We start from the raw sequence: 16,704 nt of genomic DNA, 5'->3' as shown, positions 1-16,704 counted from the left end.
AGATAATTCTTGTCCTGTTAGATCTACCCTTGTAATGAGTAACTACTGCTCCTGACAAAACAGGAAAGATAAGGTTTGGAGGTTTATTAATAGCTCTTCTTCTGACATGCTTTTTAACTATGTCCATTTGTACGTTTGCTTTGCTGTACATCTGAACTTTCACAGGTCCAGATCTCCCAGCGGTGCCTTGCAGTCCCCAGCTTGTATAAACTCATCTAGCCGCACCAATCTGAGGGAGACCTTCCCAGCAGAACCTGCTGAGATCTTGCCCGTAATTGCCCTTCAGAAAGGGAACAACACCAGATTAGTAAGCAATTTCATTGTGATCTGTCTTGGTGTTTACATCTTGCTTGCTTTCACCAGGCATCAGCTCCCCATCTTGACAAAGCTGGGCAAAAGTTAAATCCCATGAGGATACCACGGGCAAAATACTCCTGGCAATTTAGCAACCAACTGACAAGTGAACAACGCTGACAATTCTGTGGCTCAGGCTTTCCCGACTACCGCGCTGCCTTTTCTCCTGCAACCGTACGTTTAGTCAGTGCAGTGTGCAACGAGGCTGCAACATACTTCGTCCCATGGTATGTTTCTCTTCTACAACCAAAACCCCTTTACTCCACTGGTGCCTTAATTTGCATTATAAAATCATCTGAGTTTGTGAGAATTGATTTCATTAAAAGCTGCCTCCAACCGCAAGACCGACAGTAAAATTACTGGTGATTGAATTGCCTCATCTGTCAACTAAGACCTATTGCAGGAGAAAAACCCAAAGATCATCTAATCTTGGCATATATAATGTTTTGGTAATGGTATAAAAGCCAAAGTCAAGCACTGTAACCACTCCGGTAAAGACAGTCTGTTAGGTCAAAGCATCCAAGACTCCATCTCCATACTGAAAAAATCCTGCACAGAGCCAGCATCTCACAAGCTCTCTCTTTCCCTCTTTCCCTGCACATAGGCTCTGTTGTCACATCCCTGTACATCCCATGGTAACTCTCCAGTCCCACACCTCCATGTAGTATAATGGGTACTGCAGGGAGGGATGCAAGGCGGCTCCTAGCACTGTGCCATGTAGGATCATTTCCTGAGCTTCCAGAGCTTGATGGGACATTCCTAAATGGACCTTCTCAGACAGATCCTCTCTAACCCATAGCACAGCATAGCACAATGTAATGTCAGCAAAAGGCAGTGCTGCACTGAGATCTGCTTCCAGGCACCATTTTCAACTGAAATGTACTGGAATGACATTTATCTCCATGAATGCCGTGGAGAAGAAACTCACTATCCAGCCTTAACAATGAGAACAGCAGGAAGAGATTTTTTTATATTTATACTATTATTATTTTGTTATTACTACGCTATGCAGTGAAGAGCTGGGTATGGACATGCAGGGGGAGGACAGGCACAAAGCCAAGCTGCGTAATGGGGAGTGCTTCGGTGTTAGGGTCCCTGTGCCCCCCCACCCTTATTAAAGAGGAGTCAAAATGTGGCCATGTTTTCTGGTAGATACCATGGCAAGGCAGAGTTCTGAACAAGCAACAGCAGAAGGATGCTGAATTGGCCCCATGGATTCATTTGAGAGCTCTGCCGTGGAGTGAAATACACTACACAAGTCCTTAGATAAAGTTGTAAGAGGCAAGGAATGTCCTTATGAAGTGACCCGCTGCAAGAGCAGAGCTCGCAGTACTGACCGAGAGGAAAGGTTAGCATTGGAGATGGGCTGAAAAATGCACTGAAGGTGAAAGCTGGTAGGTTACACTTGATGCCATAGAGAAGGGAATCTTGAGAAAGGAGGCAGAGAGAAGTGACAGGAGCAGCGCATTGGACTAGGAAACTGTGGCACCTGCAGCTGCCTTGCAAAGGGGCAAGAGCCTGAATTCGCCCAGGCCAGACGACAGAAGTTGCAGCAACTAAGAAGTCTCAGTTGTGCAGAGAGAGAATAAAGGACACTGAGGCCAGCTGATGGTCTACAGACTTTGATCTCTCATTCCCTTCTACTCCACTAAGCCTCCTCCCCCTCTCACGTGCACACATGCTTACACATAGCGGCACACAAAACTATTATGTGATATTAATATTGGCTTTAACACAACACTACATCTGTACTCAGCAGAAGTTAAGCACACACTAAAGCTGCTTCAGTTCTCCACTAAATAGGAAGAAGCTAAAACAGTCCTGAATTTAAGTCTGTAAGGCTGGCACTCCTACCACCTATGCCATAACTCTTAAATACTGCGTCTCGTATCTACACATTAAGCTCTCCAGGACAGGAAACATCACTCGTTAGTGTCCAAAGCACAGGTTTAAGTGTTTGTGATGCTGAACAATCATTATGGGAGTCATTCAAAAGAATGCATGACATTAAACTAAAAACTTCCCCTGTCGTTAATAATGATGCAGCCTTGGTTACAGCCTCTAACGCAGGGAAATTAATCCCCTGACATGAGGAGGAAAGCGGTCTCTCCCGCAAAAGCCTCTGTAAGTAGAGTTGTTCAAAGACAATTAACAGCTAATGACCTAATCGCCTGTGGAGCAGTGTATTGGTGTGACTCTCCAGCCAACTTGTCACGCCAGCCGGGAGGCCAGTTCTTTTCTGCTGGGGTTGCTGGAGCCACTGAGCTCACCTGGGACCTCGGGGCAGGCACCTGAGCAACTTCTCACAGCACAAGCAGCAGGGAACCCACTGTCACCTGGTGCAGTCCCCAGCACTGGCTGGAAAAACCACTCCTGGCACACTATGGCCTCATCGCACAGGGAGAACGTGGTTGTTCTGCTCCCAGGCTGCAAGGGGACGTGGTGACCTGGTCAGGAGTGGGGAGCACTCGGATTTTGAGTGGAGGATACAAGCTTGGGGGAGTACAGTCGAGATGCTGGAGGGCTGGGCTGCTATTCAGGGGACACAGCAGAACTGCATGCAGCCGAGGGATGGAAAATGCAAAAACCTGTATTTGGGATGAAAGAATCCCTGGCAGTGCAGGCTGGTGGGCACGAAAGCCTTTCTACAGAAGAGGAGCTTAGGGGCTGGAGCACAGTACATACAGGGAGATGCTGGGATAAATGGCTTTGCACAGCCTTGAGAAGGAAAGACGAAGGCTGGTATCACTTGGTCTTACTTTTCGTGTTGAGTGCACACCTGATCAAACTTTGACACTGGTCTTGCTTTGAGCACTGTGTTTGCTCAGATGATCTCCAGAGGTCTCTTCCAAAGTTATTCTAGGATTTTATCTTCTCCAGCAGCCCAATTCCATTTCACATGTTCCCCAAATTTCTCATATTATTTCCTATACATCTGTGCATATATATAGGCAGATGGTAGAAAGACAGGCATTAGAGGAACTCAACCTTTAAGAACGTTCCCAATGAGGAATTCATTATGACATATTGCTGAACACTTAAAGCAAAAAAAAAAATAAAAGAGCAAAAAGACAGGAACCTCAGAGTATTTAAAAAGAAATCTGAATGAAAGTGGGGGCGACCTAATTAGAATAAAACACTGCTTATATTCAAAGATCATCAGCCTGAAATTTCAAACTGGCTTTCAAAAGTTCATAACGAAATGGAAGAGATGACTGATGCCTTTGGCTGACATGGGAAATCTTACCAGCTTTTGATCTCTGCGCACACGCAATCCAGTTATTCAGAATTGTACTTTCTTGTGTAGTTTGAAATAAAGCTTTCGTAACGCTTCCCATCCCTTTGTTGCAAATCAGGACTGAAACATTCAATTGATGAAGTTCAGCATAAAATCCGTATCAAGCAGGATTCAACATACGCTGGATCACTCAATAGAACAGTTGGCAAGGACATTGTCAAGAGATGCTACACACGACTGGGTACTTGTTTTGGTGGTGACGACTAGATCTGGAAATCCCAGAGGGAAGCTGTACAGGGATTTACAAGTTCCTGCCTATGTATTTCCACAGTGAAAAGAAGCAGCCTGCTTGAATAGCATCCTGGAAGCCTGCTTCAACAGCCTTGCCAGGCTTTGGTAGAAGCCTTTTGGACCTTTGCATTTCCCAGGAGAAAGAGCAAAGAGCCTTCTCTTGACCCCTGTCTTCCTGGGGAAGAAACCGAAGCAACTCAGGTGCACTAAGGCAGGCAGCAGGTCTTTGCTGCATTCTGGACCTCAGCTCCTACACCAAAACCTCTGGGACCAAGTAACACGGAGCTAACTACCAGCCAGCTGAACTGGTTTCCTTGCAAGTGCAGTTTCCAAAACGCATTACCCTCTCCAGTTCAGCAAACTGGAAAACCAGTGACTGTCTTCTCAGACCAAGAGGAACAGTACAGGCTGTCCACGACACAGCACACATCAGGCGCTTGACCAGGAGACTGCTGAAATGCCACGTGCTTGTGGCCTCCCAGGGAATGGGTATATTTGGCCAATAGGGCCACATAACCATTTCAGAAGGTACTGAAGATCAAGGAGGTTGCTGGTAGCTACTACAGCATGCTGAGCACTTTCCAGGAGATCTGAGAGAGACAAAGCTCTAGAAAAGGCTCCCAACCCACGCACCAGGTATTTGCTGCACCTTTTGCCTGTGCGCCCATTGGCATTCTGCTTTGGGGCTAAAGTGCAGGTTTGAAGCCACTGCCAGCTCATCTCCACTTAAGAGCTCATTCTAATGAAGAATATTGGATCCCAGGGACCAGATCAAACCTACTGGAAAACCAGGTTCTGGACCCCACAGGGTTTTTGTCAGGGTCTCAATACCAATTGCTTTGATCTATCATCTCTGATTGCACTTGCTACTATAGACAAACTGCTGATAAAGCTGACGATAAATTCTTAAATGTCCCTTCCACCAGCTCAGAGCTTGCCCATTTCTTAACACTGCCTTTGGTCTTCAGGAGCTGAGCTCCTAGAGCTGTTGTCTGCCACGCAGGATCTTATACAGCCCAAGGGCAGTCCAGCTGCCTTCCTACATTTGCTCGTTCAATCTAATAGAATCAGTCATGCATGACTGTGCACTGAAGACACTGTTGCACTACAAAACTCCACTCTGCAGCTTGCAGAGTTTTAGCAGAGGTTGTGCCATGCTTCAAACACTATAATCAACAGCAAAACCCACGTGCCTTGCCCATTTCCAGCCACGGCAGCAGTACAGCAGCTCACATGCTCTGGCTCCTTTTTGTCGCTGTTTACCAACTGTATTATTACACAACAGTGTTTTGCGCAAAAAGAGATGAGCTCCCTACCTCTGAGTGCTGATGCAGTAGCGGGCCGCCCCGTTACCGATGTTGCGAACCAGCAGTGTTTTCTGGGTGCTGTACTTGACTGGACAGGCTGAGAAATTCACCTGGTCGGGGAAGTCCAGGATAGCTCGGGCACCTGTAGCTCGGAGAGGCACAACAAACTTCTCCCTTTCTGTGATGCAGATGAGCTCGTGGAAATAATCCTGCAGGGAAAGAAACAATCTCAGCACAATGCTTTTAGTACTTTCCCCGTGGCAGAAGGAAAACTGCTGTTTTCTATGACTGTAGCAGTATCATTCAGTAACACAACAGTACTTTTTACCTTCATGAGCTTTCATTCCAGTAGCATGACTTGCACAGGGTTGTTAACTTGCAAAGAAGAAACAACCCCATTGATTCACCTGCTTTTGCAGCAAGCTGGCAGCACCACAATTATCTGATGCTTTGATTCTGAGACACCAGAACAGTCTCTTCATGCAAGGGATCACAGCACTAACGCAACCTGCTTCGATCACCACTGCAGACTATTGGAAGCACCACTGAGAACCCAGCTGTGCCACAGCACTAACTCCAGTGCCAGCAACGCGGCGACCTTGTTGAAGCTTGGCAGGGGATGCTCAGGTACACTTTCAAAAGGACTTCACCACATGCATAGTCAACGGTCAGTCTTTGGTGAAATACTTCACAAGCTGGACACGGTAATTGCGGCAGTGTCAGGGCAGTGTAGGGTACGGCTGTATTTCCTGCCCCTTCTCACAGCGTTACAGGGCCAAGGCTGGGGACACGCACCCTTCAAAAGCCACCTGATCCATCTCCCCACACCAGAGCTGGCTCAGCTCCAGACCCAAACTGTTTTTGCGAGAGGTTTCACAAGTACCTAAAAGCGCTGCCCTCAGCAGCCTATGCCACCTCTGCGCTAGAATTAAAGGGTGTTAGTTCTTCCTGTGTCTGAACTCCGTTTCCCTTTACATCTCACCCCAGCCTCAGGGGACACAGGAGACAGCTCTGGCTGATGCCTTAATCACACCCCTTTGTAAGGTCTGTTCTAGAGGAGTAAGTGACGGCGTGCCTGGTTAGCACACCCACCCCAGGCAGGCAGCATTGGGAGCTGCACACGGGGGACACTCAGACACCCCACCAGAGCAAAGCCGGCTGTGCAGTCCCAGCCACTGCCTTCTGCAGAACAGAGCCAGGCAATCCCCCCCGCGCCCCGGCTGTCTGGCGTTTAGCAGCAGGAAGGCAAATCAAATTACCAAAATCATGTTACTGTAGAGATGAGCAGAGCAGTCTCCAGATGTATGGCGTGGCATCGCTGCGCTGGAACTATCACCTTGCCCCCACTGAAACCAGCGGTAAAACTGCTGCCATAGGGCCAGGAGCCATTACCCCCAGCAGCGCTCTTATTGATGAGCTGATAAAAGCTCTGCTTCTCGTCACTCACTGGCTGCCCTGATTTTTTCCTCAGTGCTTTTAATTAATTTGATATTTTTATCATTGTTGAAGCAGCAAGCGCTTTAGGATTTTAATGATTTAGGAATTGCATACAGCAGCAAACTCCCTTCAGCAGAACCGATCCAGACTCCCCCACAGCTGGGATTTCCTGCTCCTGTCCCCATCCCCTCCTGGAAGGGCCCTAAGGCAGCCAGCCCAGGCACAGACACGTACCTATTGCTCTAACACAAGCGCTGACAGCCAGCGCCTCACCCAGCACCTCGCCTACCACCTGCTCAGCTGGGGTTTAAGCTTGTCAATACAGATGCTGCCCCATCCAAGAAAAAAAGGAATAATCTCTTTTTCTAGACATCTCAAATATTCACCCTAGAAACTGCAGAAGGGCTTTTGCTTTTCCTATTTGGAAGGTAAAATACTAGGAAGGGAACTGCAGCAAGCAACCTGCATGATTTAATACCGCATTTCAGGAAAGCGTTACATCTTCAGCAAGTCGTTCTGAATTGGCAATTTTGTACTCAATCTTGCAGCCTAAGCCCTCTAAAATAAAAGCTATGGGCAGCCCATATGAATTTAAAGCACCTGTTATCTGGGTACTTCACGTCCTGCACTGTTTCGATCCTCAGAAACTCATTAGCAAATGAAGAATGTTATTTGCTTTTGTTGTTGTTCTTTTGGCCACACTACTGTAACAAAGGCATTGCAAAGCCAGTTGAAAGCTACCTGCCTTATTAAGTCTTGTCATGCCATATTTACTTAGCTCCCTCTTTCAGGTGCCAGGTAGGCAGAGGAGGATGCAAGTTCAGATCAGCAGGAGGATAAAGAAAAAAGGAACTTCAACAACTGGAGCTACTTGGAGCAAGTAAAAGGAAGTAATTGTCATTGCTAAGGAGCAAATGGATCAACAGCAATGCAATTAAGAGCCCAAGAAATAAATCCCCCCCAAAAGCAAGCACAGGCAGCCTTCCCAGCTCCGTTGCTGGTGAGGGGCGCTGGGACCACCTGCACAGCAATGCACAAGGGATTTCTCCAGGGACCTGAGGGCAAGGCTAAAGCAACAAGGATTTGGTTTCACAGAGACAACCACGACCTTGAGAGAGAAAGATGCCTCTCGTCATTCACGCAGATGCACATTATACTCCAGATGCCTCTCGTCATTCACGCAGATGCACATTATGCTCCAAGCCCCCTCTCCAGGGACACCATGGGACATGGCATCCCGTGCAAGGCTTGACTCAGCACTTCAGAGTGGGCTGACCCTTCAGCCACGCTCTACCACCCCACCAAAGTGGGACCTTGCACCAAGCTGAATGCAGCATCAGCCCAAACAGGGGGAAACCCAAGGCAAGAGGGGTGCTAGGCAGAAGCTGGCTGTTTGTGCCACTGTGAACCTATGGTCCCTTAAGCTTTTGAAAGCTGAATTGCCCTCCCTTGGGGGCCACAGGTTGCAAAGTCTCTACTGCAGCACTGCCTCGTGTTACCAGGGCGCTAACTCTGCTACGCACTTGCTTGCAGCCTAGGGGCACAGTTGAGACCAGTTCAAAATGTTGTTCTACTTTGCAACTGCAAACCCTTAGCAGACTGTTTAAGACGAGGTTTCTAAATAAACGTGCCTGGATGACAGAGGGGTTGCATCCCATCTATGCATTAAAGTTTGCTGTGTTTAGACACAGCTTCAGGCTATAGGTTTTCATGAAAATACGACTTCATCCTGCATACAACTCCCCTCTCAATTTCAAGGAAGATACAGACAGTTGTACGATGGTTCCCCTTCTCGTGCTCCCCTGTGACAAGCAGTAAATTACAAGCTCTGGCCTTCCAGGTATCACCACTGGCACCTGAACTGGCACCCACTGAGACTGAAGCAGCTGCTCGTCTTGGGTGTTGTTTCAGGCTCTTTGTAAACTCAGGCTAACAGTAATTACTGTCACAGCAATATCAACCCTAACTGCCCAGAACCCCAAACTCAGATGTCAGTTTCCCTGCATAACCTATCCCAAATGCTTCACTGAAGTCCTTGCAGCAGCCAACTTGCAAAGAAAAGATCCTTGTAGCATGAGGTAACACGGCAAGCCAAGCAGGGAAAGCTCCCGCTGAAACCCTGATATCAGAAAGGCTGGAAAATAAGGGCCGTGACAACAGAGGAGAGACCTGAGGATGAAGGTCCGTTCGCAGCAGAGGGGGTGCCCCTGCGCCTGCCCCCCTCGGCCGCCGGTTCGCAGGAGTCTTTGAAATGAGTCACTTGGCTTCAGGTTCCTGTGGCGCCGTGCCATTTGCCTTGGTCCTCTGCCCCTTTCCTCCTCACAAGAGTCATCTTAAAAGTATTCTTGGAATAGCTTCTGTGCACAGCAAAACATCTAACAGGGCTGGGCTGAATTTTAAAGGACTTCATTTCAGTAACGCAATAACTCACTGTCCTATTTCAGAGTAATCAATGTGCATTAATTCAGTCTCCACTGAGCATCAGCAATGAATTTCACAAACCTCACAGACTGAACTTGCATTGCCTGAAAACAGTGCACTGCTACAGTGAAAAGAGCAAGAGGACAACACAGAATAAGCTGTGCTATGTTTTTATGTGCTTCTTACTTCCTTCTTCCTTTACAATAAACTATTAATAAGCCTGAAGGACGCACAAATGGAAGTATTTCTGTCTGTTGTTTATCTGCCAGTCAGTGCCACAATGGTTTCCAATTCAGCAGAGGCCGTCAGACCATAATGCAAGAACGCACGGGAACAGGGGCTGGCACGAGAACATCCGCACTGTACAACTGGAGCCATAAAACAGAAACGTGCAAATCAGAAGCAGCAAGAGTAACAAACTGGAAATGTTGCCCAGCAGAAAAATTAGCAGTTCATTTATAACACAAGTGCCAATAAACCAAAAGGCACACCAGCTATTTCTTTTCTGACAGTCCAAGCACGTGGCACATTCCCAAATGACTGCGAGACAGTAGGAAACTGCTCATTTTCCAAGAAAGGGCTATGTGGCATTTCAGCCACTAACAACTCACATGGCCCTATTACTTAGGGCTGAGGCACAATTTTACTCCTTTCAATCAGGACTGACTTCACTGAAGTCAGACTTACTCCAGGGAAGAACAGATTCAAAGCAAGAGAATGACATAAACCAACTCCTCATCAGGAAGACCCAGACCCCAGTTCACTGGGTTATCCACAGTCCCTGTGGATCATGCAGTATCAGAGATGTAGGGGTTATTCAAAGGTAGCACTCCTGAGCCTTCCACAACTAACACATAGATATTCTGCAGGCAAGCAACTGCAAGCCCAACACAGGTGGCTTTACAGAACCATTTCCCAAAGCCTGCCTCTTGGCTAAGGGCTTTTCAAGGTGCTCTGCACATCCTGACCATGCTACTGATGCATTTCTAGCTGAGTGACAGCACTCCAGCACTTTGCTGACTCACACTCCATCAAGTATGAGACAAAAAGTCCGATTTGTACAACATTCTGGTTCTGCTGTAGAGTCCCCATGTGCTCCTCACCAAGCAGCCCACATCCCTCTCCCAATGCCCTGCAAGGAGCACAAAACCCAGGTCGGCAGAAACCGCCAGGGTGTCGCTCAAGCTGTGCGGAGGACCTCGCTGGCACAGCTCCCTAATGCCACACACTCACCAGTTCAAGGGCAAGACAAGGGACAAAGTACTGGACATGAGTGCTCCTAGGAGTTATCTCACCCTACTTCTGTTTGGGGTGATGTTCATGTGTTGCTCTGCTGCTTCTCTGTAGTTGAAGAGCAGCTCTTTGCCCCTCATGGGAACCAATTTACTTCCATCCCAAAAATGAATGCTCATGAATACTAATAAATCACATTTTAAAGGAAGCAGTGTCCTCTGCAAAGCCTACCTTGGTGAGATTAAGCTCTTATGTCACTTGGGCAGTATGGAGAACTGCCCTAGGCCAACATCATTTTAACCTTCCATACGAATGACGTAAAATAATTTCTCAGTCCCTCCCCAAAGCAACAGATCATTTCACAAGCATGGGGAGCCAGGCACCACAGGGCATTTCCTCTCTAGTTTGCTACAGCCATGCTGTTTGAGGATAGGACAGGGTGTTAAACTACATCTAAGCAGCAAACAGAAGATGAGAGACTAGCTGTGCCCAAAGGGAGCCTGCACCTCTGGCCTGGTGCAGAAACACCAGCTGGCTCAGAGCAACCCCCTCACCTTGCATCACCCACAAAGTCACGCAAAGAACTGTGCCAAGAGGCAGCAGAGTGCTGATGCAAAGAGTCAGCCTGTCTGTCTGTGTTCCCCTGCAGGGCTTCCTCCCTTCCATGCCAGGTACTAAACCCTTTTGCGTTAACAAGCCTCCAGATAACACCGTCGCCCCTTCACATCACAGCACAGTGCCAGACTTGCCAGGGCCACAGCACCGATGTTCCAACCTCCAAGCAAAAGCATGGCACACGGGGCAGGGAATAGGTGCCAGCTGACACAGCAACCACAGCCCCATGCACGCAGGCACAGCCACACCAGCGTGACTGCCCAAAGGCTCCAGGCTAACACTCTGCCTGCAGATTCTACCTGCCCCTTCATTCCTGTGTGCGCTCCAGATGCCTCAGTCCTCTGCAGCACACCAGCCTCCTGCTGGTTAAAGACATCTGGAGCTCAGCGTGTCTGTGCCAGGCTGGCTCCCTGCCACGAGCACAGCGCATCTTCTCCCCTAGAATCACAGCTGGAGCACAGGTGGGCAAGTATCCTCAGGGGCAGCACAGCGGCAAGGCTGGAACACAGAGGGTATGAAAAAGCATCACCTTCGCTCCAGCCCAGGCTGAGGCAGGGAACTGGTTGCCAGATGGAAAAGGGGAAAGCTCTCTGGATCTAGCCATTCCCCTAGCGTTTTCCATCATAATTAAGCCCCTAACATTGAGTAGAGAGGTGCGATGGCTAAACACCTTATCAGCACCCCTCCCTGCCATTTTCCTACTGTCCCACGTGCACCTTCCCCTGAAAACGCTCAGGAAAGCACAGGGAGGGAACGCACAGCTCGTCAGTCCCTGCTGCGGTGGCATTGCATGGTGCTGCCAGCCAGGATGTGACCAGCTGCAGGCTGCCTGACCACAGCCTAGAGCAAACCTCGCAGCACGGCACGGGCTATAACCGGTGTGCAAGAAAAGTGCCGGCTTCAGACAGAGCGTTCCGCTGTCTCACTACTGCGTCCAACACGATACGCATTCAAGAAGCGACTCCAGTTTTCAAAGGTGGTGGTCCTCACTCTGATCAGGCTCAGCTTTGGGTCCTCCAAACAACAGGTTTGTATTTATGCAAACAGGCTTTTGTATTTATAATTATCAGAGCAAACCCGTAATTATGCAGCAATGGTCAGATACTAGAAACCAACACCATGAGAGGCCACCCCACCACACAGTGCACTCTTATCCCTGAAGCCAACAGACATGGCATTAAATGTTCCAGCACTGAAGGATAATCACAGTCTGAAGCATAGAAGAGCCTCCAGCCTATGACAGCATCATCTTCACCACAGGAAAAGTTTCCCCCAGCTGTAGATCCAGTGCAATGCCACTGAAACCAGGACAGTGCCTCAAAACCCACAGCAGATGCCCTGTTCTGAACCCAGCCCCGCAGGATCACCTCCCACTGAAGGCACACATCTCTCGGGACCTCCAGTCTCACCTTGTTCTCATCAGGGGAGAAAACGATGCGGAAAGTCGCAAGCATGCCAGGCAGTACCTTGCGGCACACAGCATGGTGGCTGATCAGCTTGAAATAAGGTGAGCTCTCCAAGATGACCTTCACCAGCCAAGGAACCTGCAGAAAAGAGAGGAAAGTATGATCTTGCCGCTTGTGGAAACAGGAGGAGAAGAGACCTGGTGATACCACCTTCACAAAGCACTTTTAGCTCTGGAGGTACATGCACATAACACATAAGAGTGAACATTAATCCCTTCTGCCTGGGCTAAACAGCTCGAGGCCAGAGGTAGCAGGGCAATGAAGGAAGGGCACTTTACTCTGAACATGCTGTGGCTCTCCAAAGGGGAAGCAGAGCATCACGTTGTCTCAGGAAAACCTGAGCAGAACCCAACTAAGCTTAGCAGGAGCCTGAAGGGGCACCTAAAGGCCTCCCGGTGCTGCTGCTAAATCAGCCTGCTTCCACTGCTGTTTCAAAACACCTTTCCTGAAGCGCTGTTACCACTAATAATAACTTACTCCAGCATAAAGTGGAGAAGACCCCACCCCGAGCTCTGACAGCCCGTTCAGCTCTCTGTGCAGCTCACCCAGAGGCAGAGGTGCCCTGTGGAAACTGAGATTAACCATGGAGCCACCAGGACGCGGTGCACACTCGAGGGAAAGCACGAGGGCAGGGAAGAACTGTACAGCCCTCAACATTCCCATCCGTGCAGGGCTTCCACGGGGAAAGGTGCTGACTAGAAAAGCTCCTTTCAGTGAGGTACTACCAACACACAGCCAAAACCAGGGGGAGAAACCTCAGCATGGGAAGATTTCCACCGTCTTGCAAAATAAAGGCAGTGAGACCTTTTATTCTGGATGCGCTGTGCTGCAGCAGGTGACTGGCTATGCTGTGCACCGCGCGGATGACACTGCTCTCCAGTTCCAGCACAGAGTTAAACTTCCACATCCCAGCACTTACCTTGTCCACGTTCCTCAGAATCAGTGGCACTTCATAGACCTCATCGGGGACGTAGTTCTGAAATACCACCTCTGATGGGAAAGGCTGGAACAAGCTCTGTTCCGGGGCAACTGCCGAGAACTGGAGATGCAAAAGAGAGCAGAGAGTTTCAGCCGCGGGGAGAAAGACTCATCAGTGAGAGAATACAACACTGGCCTCCAGTGAAGGACAGTCCCTTGGTGAGTACGCCTGCCCAGCTCACGCTAGGGGAACAGAAGCTCACCCACCTGTGTTCTGAGCAGATCAAAAGTTTCTGGGCCACACTGAGCAGGCTCAAGCGAGCAGCTCTTTTAGCAGGTGTTTCTCCAGGTCTCCTTCTCCAACAGGCAAGGCAGCACTTACCTCCGGCAGAGCCCTGGGCTAACACAGTCACACAGCTCCAGAGCACTCACTGCAAGATCTGTAAGCACTCGTGGAGCAAGGGAAAGCCAAGAATTTACAGGAGACCCCATGGGAAACAATTTGGGGATCATCTTTACTTTGAGACACAGAGACGGAGCCCTACACATCCTCAAATCTCTTTTTTGACACACAGCCCAGAAACCAGGAAGAAGAGAAGACAGGCCAAAAAGGAACACCGCTGTTAAGAAAGCGACAGATGAGGTGGTAAGTTCCAGGTACTTTCCCAGCATCACTGGGCAATTTGAGTAAGGCTGGACTTGGCATCTCCTTTTCCCACAAGCTTTAAATGGATGCTTCGTTATATTCTATTATTGCCATTTTATTTAATACCACTACAGAAGCAGGTGTGAAAACATACAGAAACAGCAAATGCTTACAGCGCCGAGGCGTTACTTTGAGAAAACTCCTCCCTGCTCTGCCTCCCCCCTTCCAGCTGAACTCTTCACACTCACAAGACACAGGCACGTCTCCTGCTTCTCCACAGGAGTCAGGGTCGTGCTGAAGCCAGCAGCCACAGCACACGGCCAGTTCTGTGTGTGCTCATCCGAGGCGTTCCCAACCTCACACGCTGTCTAGGGCAATCCTTAACCAATTTGCTACAGGTCTCTTGCTGGCAGTTTTCCACTCAACAGCCTACCTCAGTCATCTACCCCTTTGGAACGTGTGTTATACTAAGCAGATCTGTAAGAAAAGCAGCTTTAAACACACGTGTAAATAAACATTGATCCAGATAAAGCACACCCACTCCCCTCTGCCCAGGGCCATTCCCCTGTGTACCTGGCAGCCTGAAAAATCTAACACCCTGTACGGGTCCCACTCGATGTTCCAACCCAAAGCATTCATGCAATTGCTTTAGCTACACCTTGAGTAGTTACCGTAGGCCCTCAGCCCTCAAAGACCAACGCAGCCACCACTGAGGGCATCCTATGACCCCAAGCGTTTGATAGAGACTACACCAAACCAAACGCTGGCTATTTCAGCAGGAAGGTGGGAAATTGCAAGCTTGCATCCTTGTGGCCCGCCCCAGCCTTCCCCCAGTATCGTGCTTTAGCCACAGTAGCTCATCTCCAGCAAAAGCCACCAACTTCAACAGAGGTTGTTTATATGGGCTTAGCGCAGGTCAGGACTTCAACATCTCACTGGGGAAAAATGTTTCACCTTTCCCCCAGCAGAAGGAACTCCACACCGGCAGCAGTTTGAAACAACAACAGGACTTAGTCACCAAGGCATTTAGATAAGCTGGAGGCAAGCCTGTCACAAGCACGCGCTCTCTTCAAATGTCACATCAAACAGCAAGGAAAAGGGCAAGAAAAGGCTACCTTATGATGGGAGGCTTCGCTCATGTCTAGAATCTGGATAATCTGGGGTCGCCGCATCTCCTGAGTGCTGGCCAGCCTCTGCTTGGTGGTAAGAGACATCTCCTTCAGGAAGGCAGAGGGAGTCAGCTGAAATGCAAAACACCAGCAAGAGCTACAGAACTGCCTTTATTCAGAAAGGCTTTTCTTCTTCAAGAGCCACCGATGAATAATTTGTGATCATAGCCGCTAGGATAGTCCTGGAAGTTCCATAATTACCTGTTGAAATATTTACCATTAGTAAATTAATGATAGAGAGCGCAATACACATGCTCCAAACAAGTAGCTTTGTCCCGTTAGCTTCTCCTTCGTGATTTGATGTGACATGTTGGGGGATTTTGCTCTTCGGGCATTTGTTTCCTTTCCAGTTTGGCCGGAGTGAGCCAGTGACCTTTGGAAAAGGTTGGGAGGAGTTACCAGAAATCCCTTAACTCCATCCTTGTACAACGCTCACAACCACCACACATGTGGAGATGTCTGCTGGGTGAGTCAGGAAAGCAGAAAATAAGTGTTGTGCCAAGACTGAGGTGGAGAGGAATGGCTCCAAGTTTTAGTTATCTCTTTTGAATTAGCACTTGTTTTCTCTGTTTGGGCCTCCGAGACTCCTCCACAGCAGTATGCAAAGGTATCTCCTCAACAGAGGTTCAGCACCAGGTCATCTTCAGCCAAGTGAGCTCTGGTCAGCAAAAGGGCCATCTGAGGATGGGGAGGAGGAATTGCCCTGACTCCGCTGCTGTCTGCAGCGCTGGATCTGTGCTCCACATGGGATACGGGACAGAACAACTGTTTTGGAACCTGTTCCATCTAGGACCAGCCATACCTCTCGAAACCTTCAGGCAGAGTTTGAGCAGCCCACCACATGCGCAGCTGCCTGGAGGGCAGGTATGGTCAGAGCAGCGCTGGCAAGCATCCCGACGTGACAAAACGTTACTGCCCACACAAAGGGGACGGAAAGAAGCACACGCTCACGCTTCAGCTATTCCGGTGCAATGCCCGGTACGTTCATTTAAACTGGCTCCAGTGGCACATCCAGACACAACGCTGGACTTTCCCTGAAGCAGCACACAGTCCATCCCCTACTGCACCATGGTCACCACCTCCGACAGAAGCATGGCAGCAGAGAGACGGGGAGGTGGTGTCCAGCTTCACAGTGCTGCCAGACAACAGGAGGGGCAGGTAGAGGAAGGACGCGGGGGCAGTTTCCAGCCTTACACAGCTCCTACCTGGCCGCAGCAGGTACTTACAGTTGCAGGCTTCTCTGTCCCTCTGGCTAGCTTCAGATTACGAGGCACTACCACTTGGCTCGGGAATCTACCAGCCATCCTGGAGGACCCCGTGAACCAGCGGGGCTTTCCAGTGGCCATGCCTCAGTTGACCTGCAAGGAACAGCAACGGGACTTGGAAAATCCAGCATCCCCTTCCATGGCAGACCCAAAGGAGACAGCTGTGTCTCCGGGCTGTGGCATCCTTCATAACTGGGGAGCAGCCGGCATCCCCACCCTGTTTCATAATTAGACCATATTTCAGTGGCAGAGTTAAGACTGATAGAAGTAAAAGCCCAGAACAAACACTCCAAAACAGCCTTTTGCTGTGGGCTCAGTCCCACAAGCCACAAACACACATCAAA

The 16,704-nt window shown here is 49.2% G+C and overlaps 1 pseudogene; it reads right to left on the bottom strand.

The window, feature by feature from the left end:
* Positions 1-16,448, bottom strand: part of LOC129736542 (hydrocephalus-inducing protein homolog) — a 49,246-nt pseudogene extending 32,798 nt beyond the window's left edge.
* Between the last annotated feature and the right edge of the window lie 256 nt (positions 16,449-16,704).

This window comes from Falco cherrug, chromosome 7, assembly GCF_023634085.1.
Source record: "Falco cherrug isolate bFalChe1 chromosome 7, bFalChe1.pri, whole genome shotgun sequence".
NCBI lineage: Eukaryota > Metazoa > Chordata > Aves > Falconiformes > Falconidae > Falco > Falco cherrug.
Note: the sequence above shows the minus strand (reverse complement) of the source record. Positions and strands in the feature narration are given on the sequence as shown.